Source organism: Triticum dicoccoides, chromosome 6A (genome assembly GCF_002162155.2).
Source record: "Triticum dicoccoides isolate Atlit2015 ecotype Zavitan chromosome 6A, WEW_v2.0, whole genome shotgun sequence".
Lineage (NCBI taxonomy): Eukaryota > Viridiplantae > Streptophyta > Magnoliopsida > Poales > Poaceae > Triticum > Triticum dicoccoides.
Window position 1 is genome coordinate 456,707,237 of NC_041390.1, and position 6,702 is coordinate 456,713,938.

Sequence of the window (6,702 nt, forward strand, 5' to 3'; positions counted from 1 at the left end):
AATAAAATAATCATGGTTAGCCGTGTCCCCGGTTATGGACATCTTGAGTATCTAGTATCTGGATTATCATGTGAATCTCAACATGCTACTCTAAATTAATTTTGTTGGGTATTGTTTAATGATGATGCTTAATTGGGATTGAGAATGCTATCAACCATTCTCAATGTTTAACAACTACCATGATAGTTAAATAAATTTATTCCTTTGCAGTAGGGAAAAATTGGCTTTACGCAAAACTGTAACCATACAGCTTTCCACCAGCCAAATATGCATATAGTATAGCTGTTTCATTCCATTACTCTCTATGTGTTACCTTGCCAGCATATTCCATGTGCTGACCCGTTTCGGGCTGCAACGTTAATGTTGCAGACTTTTCAGACGATGATTAAGGAGTTTTAGGTCGTGGTTCTATACTTAGTGATGCCGTTGGAGTTGATGGACTCACTTATCTTCCAAGCCTTCCGCTGTTATCGTGATTAGATGGCCTTAAGCCATATTTATTGTAATAAGTTCTCTTTTGAGACCCTCAATGTAATAAGTGTGTGATTGCTGCTCTGCTATAAATCCTTCGAGTACTGTGTGGTGTCAGCATTAGTGATCCAGGGATGACACCGGAGCACAGAGATCAGACTGTTTGATGTCTGGTCGCTACAGAGATGGTATAAGAGCACACGCTGACTGTAGGCCACGACCCCTAACCTAAAAGACCTAGATCACTATTCACTCTCTTCTCTTCTGACTTCTCATCTTTTCTACTAGCGGATGCAAGGAACAAGTTCACACATCCGGATGAAGATACACCCTTTGGACGTCACTTGAAGGAAGTCACTAGATACCTGAATATAGGAGTACCAAGCTTCACCGGAACCTACAACGCCACTTTACCTGAAGAAGAGCACTGGATGATTCAAGTTCAAGTTCCAGGAAGTACGTTCATGCCAGTCACTGAGCCCATAGAGTTTTCTTTTGATGCACCAACTTGGAGTCTAGTTAAGAGCATGGCAGCTCACATCGCCATGGGACGTATTGGAGAAGTCTACCGCAAGGATCTCAAGGATACTATCTACCAGATTTGTGGGCACCGAGATGAGCACTAGGAGATGATCAGCACCAGGAAGGATAGATCAATCGCCGCTTTTTTCCAGGAGTTAAACCAGCACATTCGACGACAGGAGAACCAGATGTGTGTCGACATGATAGATCTGAAGAAGGCTAAGACCAGAATCAAGGAACTGGAGGAAGAACTCAAGGCTACATGTGAAGATTATGAAGAATAAATTGAATTATTGGTGGAGAAGAATGACGACCTGATCAAGAAGATCGGAATATTTATGGGAGGCCCTACGCCAGTAAAGGAAGACGAAGAACCCAAGGAGATTAGCCCGGAAGACTATATCATCATCGACGACACCGACTCGGATCCAGATAGTAGCGATGATGACTATGTTTATGAAGCTGGAGCAGATATCATGGAGTATGCAACCGAAGAATATTTCTAGTAGACCACCTCATCAGTAGTAGTAGTCCACCATGTAAATATAGTAGTCCAAGCACTTTTGCGATAGATAGATCGATTGTATGCCCTTGTTTGATTGAATGAAGTGAATTGTTTGTTTTTCCTCATGTGCATATGGGTAGTGTTTTCTCTTTAGACCCCCTCTATTCTTACATCTCATCTTTTCTAAACCCTCAGATGCCTCCGAGACGTGACCCCAGATTTGCCTTTCCACGGGAGCTCACCCAGTTGATCCAGCAGCAGAACACATTGATGCAGTTGCTAGTCCAGAATAAGAATCAGGGGAACAACCACAACAACCCACCACCACCACCACCTGTTGATCACTTAGCCCGTTTTCTTAGGCTGAATCCGCTGGTGTTTTCCAGTAGCACCAAGCCGATAGTAGCAGATGATTGGCTCCGCAAGACAGCTAGGGAGTTGACCAAAGCAGGATGTACGGATGCGGAGAAGGTGAAGTTTGCCGCACATCAGCTTGAATGACCCGCAACATCATGGTGGGAGAATTTCACAGCCACTTTCCCTGTCGACACTGTCACATGGGACCAGTTTCAGGAGGCTTTTTGTACTGCCCATGTTTCAGCAGGAGCTATGGCCATGAAGAAGCGTGAGTTTCACAACTTGCGCCAAGGAGGACGGACAGTTGGCCGGTATGTGGAGGACTTTAGTAAGTTAGCACGTTATGCCCCAGATGACGTCGCTATGGATGCAGCTAAGAAGGAGAAGTTTCTGGAAGGACTGAATGATGAATTGAGCATGCAGTTGATGGTAGCCACCTTCAACAACTACCAGGAGTTGGTAGATCGTGTTCTTATGATTGAAGGGAATCAGCAGCAAATTGAGAATCGCAAGAGGAAGTATGGACAAGGGAAGTACACTTCAGGAGCTCAGCAGAAGCCACGTTTTACCCCTAGACCAGGAGGACATTTTCAACATACTCATGGAGGAGGTAGCTCGCACAATCACAATGGCACCAAGAATGGTAATGGCAATGGAGGAAGCAATGGCCAGAATTGCACCAACCCATCAACCCCAGCCAAGAAGGACCTGAGCCAAGTCACTTGCTTTAAGTGTCAGAAGACCGGACATTATGCCAATGAATGTCCTGAAGGCCAAAATGGCAATGGAAGTTCTGGGAAGAAGCCGAACCCTTTCAACAGGGGACAGGTGAACCACGTTAGCGTGGAGGAGGTTGAAGCTCAGCCCGATGCAGTAATAGGTAAGTTTTTGGTTAAGTCATTTACTGCACTCGTTCTTTTTGATACTGGTGCATCACATCCATACATCTCAAGGGGATTTGTGGATAAGTATAACCTATCAACCCAAGCCCTTAGGTCACCCATGTTAGTAACCTCGCCTGGAGCAGAGTATGTGGCTAGTCTATGGTGTGATCGGTTACCATTAAGGATTGGTAACTATGTTTTTCCCTCAGACTTAATAGTATTGGAATCCCAAGGATTGGATGTGATATTAGGCGTGGATTGGTTATCAAAGTATGAAGGGAATATTGAATGTGCTAGTAAGTCAATTTTGCTTACCACCCCAGAAGGGAGAAGGATCAAGTATGTATCCCGACATGTGCCAAAGAGGACTCAAGTAAATTGTTTAACAGGAGTTGTGCAGGAGGAAGTACCAGTTGTAAGGGATTTCCCTGAAGTATTTCCAGAAGAGTTGCCAGGCATGCCACCGGATAGAGATATTGAGTTTTTGATTGAGCTATTGCCAGGCACAGGGCCAATATCAATGAGACCATATAGGATGCCAGCAAAGGATTTGGTGGAAATTAAGAAGCAGATTAAGGAGTTACTGGATAAGGGATATATTTGCCCAAGTTCTTCGCCTTGGGGATCGCCAGTACTTCTAGTGGAAAAGAAGGATGGATCGTTAAGGATGGTTGTTGATTATCGAGGATTGAATGAAGTAACAATCAAAAACAATTACCCACTACCAATGATTAATGATCTGTTTGGTCGATTGCAAGGAGCTAAGGTATTTTCCATGATCGATCTGCGATCAGGATACCACCAGTTGAAGATTCGAGAACAGGATATTCCTAAGACAGCTTTTACCACGAGGTATGGGCTGTACGAGTATACCGTTATGTCGTTTGGTCAGACTAACACACCTGCCTATTTTATGAACATGATGAACAAAGTGTTTATGGAATTTTTGGATAAGTTCGTCGTAGTGTTCATTGATGATATCCTGCTTTATTCGAAGAATGAAGAGGAGCATAAGGAGCATTTGCGTTTGGTACTTGGAAAGCTCAGAGAACATCAATTATATGCCAAGTTCAGCAAATGTGAGTTTTGGTTGAAGGAAGCAGGATTCCTCAGACACGTTATATCTGGAGAAGGTATAGCAGTTGATCCCACTAAAGTTGATACCGTGACCAAGTGGGAAGCACCAACAATAGTTGGAGAGATTCGGAGTTTTCTTGGACTCGCAGGGTACTATCGGAGATTTATTGAGAATTTCTCAAAGATTGCGAAGCCTATGACTAAGTTGTTAAAGAAAGATACCAAGTTCATATGGACGGAGGAATGTGAGGCTAGTTTCCAGGAGTTGAAGAAACGTTTGGTTACCTCACCAGTGTTGATTTTGCCAGACCAGACCAAAGATTATGAGGTGTATTGTGACGCTTCACATCGAGGACTTGGAGCAGTGCTTATGTAGGAAGGGAGAGTTATTTCATATGCCTCAAGACAACTGAAGCCTCATGAGTTAAATTATGCCACGCATGATTTGGAGTTAGCAGCCGTAGTGCATGCTTTGAAAACATGGAGGCATTTCCTCATTGGAAATCATTGTGAGGTGTACACGGATCATAAGAGTTTGAAGTACATTTTCACACAGAAGGAGTTGAATCTCAAACAAAGGAGATGGTTGGAGCTCATCAAGGATTATGATATGAGATTGCATTATCACCCCGGAAAGGCTAATGTAGTAGCTGACGCATTAAGCCTTAAGAGCCATGTCAATACATTAATGACGGGAGAAATACCCAAGGAGTTAGCAGAAAATCTTCGTGAACTATGTTTGGAAATAGTTCCGAGAGGCTATGTAGTAGCATTGGAGATTCAGCCAACCTTGATGGATAGAATCAAAGAAGCTCAGATGACTGACAAAGAGATTGCCGCCATAAAGGAGAAACTAAGCCAAGGAAAAGCTAAGGGATTTCGTGAGGATGAGCACGACACCCTATGGTTCGAAGACCGTGTTTACGTGCCCAATGACCCGGAGATCAGGAAGTTGATTTTGCAAGAGGCACATGATTCACCATATTCAATTCACCCAGGAAATACCAAGATGTATTTGGATTTGAAGGATATTTTCTGGTGGACCAGAATGAAGAAGGATATTGCGGAGTACGTAGCAGTTTGTGATGTATGTCAGAGAGTAAAGGCAGAGCATCAGAAGCCAGCAGGATTGTTACAACCATTGCCGATACCCGAATGGAAGTGGGATAAGCTAGGCATGGATTTTATCATGGGATTACCCAGGACTCGTTCAGGCTATGACTCAATTTGGGTTGTAGTCGATCGATTGATGAAGGTAGCTCATTTCATCCTAGTAAAGACCACTTACAATAGTGCTAAGTTGGCAAAGATATACATGACCAGGATCGTATGTCTGCATGGAGTTCCAAGGAGTATCGTATCAGATACGGGAACCCAGTTTACCTCAAAGTTCTGGAAGCAGTTGCATGAGACGTTGGGAACCAGGCTAGAATTCAGTACAGCTTTTCATCCACAGACAGATGGACAGACCGAGAGAGTTAATCAGATTTTGGAGGATATGCTGAGAGCTTGTCTGCTAGATTATGGATCTAGTTGGGATGATAATTTGCCATATGCAGAGTTCTCTTACAACAACAGTTACCAAACCAGTTTGAAGATGGCCCCTTTTGAAGCTTTGTACGGAAGGAGGTGCAGGACACCGTTGTCATGGGACGAAGTTGGAGACCGCCAGTTGTTTGGTCTTTACTTTATTAAAGAGTCTGAACAGAAGGTGAAGTTGATTCGCAATAGGCTCAAGATAGCCCAGTCCAGACAGAAGAGTTATGCAGATTCTAAACGCAAGGAGTCAGTTTACGAACTCGGAGATAGAGTTTATCTTCGAGTATCTCCACTTCGGGGAACAAAGCATTTTGGAGTTAAACGGAAGTTAGCGCCACGATTTGTAGGACCATATCGAGTTTTGGAGCGTATGCGAGAAGTGGCCTACAAGTTGGAATTACCTGAAGGATTGTCAGGAGTTCATGATGTGTTCCATGTTTCCCAGTTGAAGAAGTGTCATGCGGAGATGGCTGACATACCGTTGAGAGACACAGTGCCTTTGGAAACTATTCAGTTGGATAACGATTTGACGTACGAGGAGAAACCAATTAAGATCCTCGAGTGTGCCTGCCGAGTCACCCGCAGCAAGGTTATCAAGTTTTGCAAAGTTCAGTGGAACAACCACACGGAGGATGAAGCCACCTGGGAGCGAGAGGAAGATTTGCTTAAGGACCACCCTCACCTATTTTCTAGCCAACCCGAATCTCGAGGGCGAGATTCATCTTAGGGGGGTAGGTTTGTAACATCCCAAATTTTCAATTTGGAATGTTATACATTAGATCATCATTGCATACCATATTTTATTTTGCATTTTGGTTGATCCTAGAAATTCTACGCAACTCAATGACCCACGGAGAGAGTTGGGGATTTCGTTATTTTCATATTTGAGTTCTCTCAAACTTTGAGAATAGGATCATTTGATTTTATTTATTTTATCGTCAATTATTTCTATTACAAAAATATGAGAGAGGGAATAAAATGACTTTCCCAAAATAAAGAAATATTGAGGATTTAATAATAAAATCAAATAAGATTTTATTTCGGAGTTTTTCGTTATTTTATTTGAATTTAGGAAAAATGTGCGTTTTTCAAAATTGCATTTAGGTCCCAAATAAATGTTCACCTTGTGCGGCTTGATTTTAGAAGCCCGTGAAATTTTATTTCAGAATTTTTGGAGTCCGTTTAGTATTTCTTTTTATTTTTATTCTGCACGTAATATTTAAAAAACAAAAAAATGAACCGACCTACGGGCCGTGTCCGGCTAGGACTCCGGCCCGAGGTGGCTTTATAAGCCGGCCCAGCCCCGGGGGAACCCTAGCCCCGAGCCGCCCCAGCCGCCCGACCCCG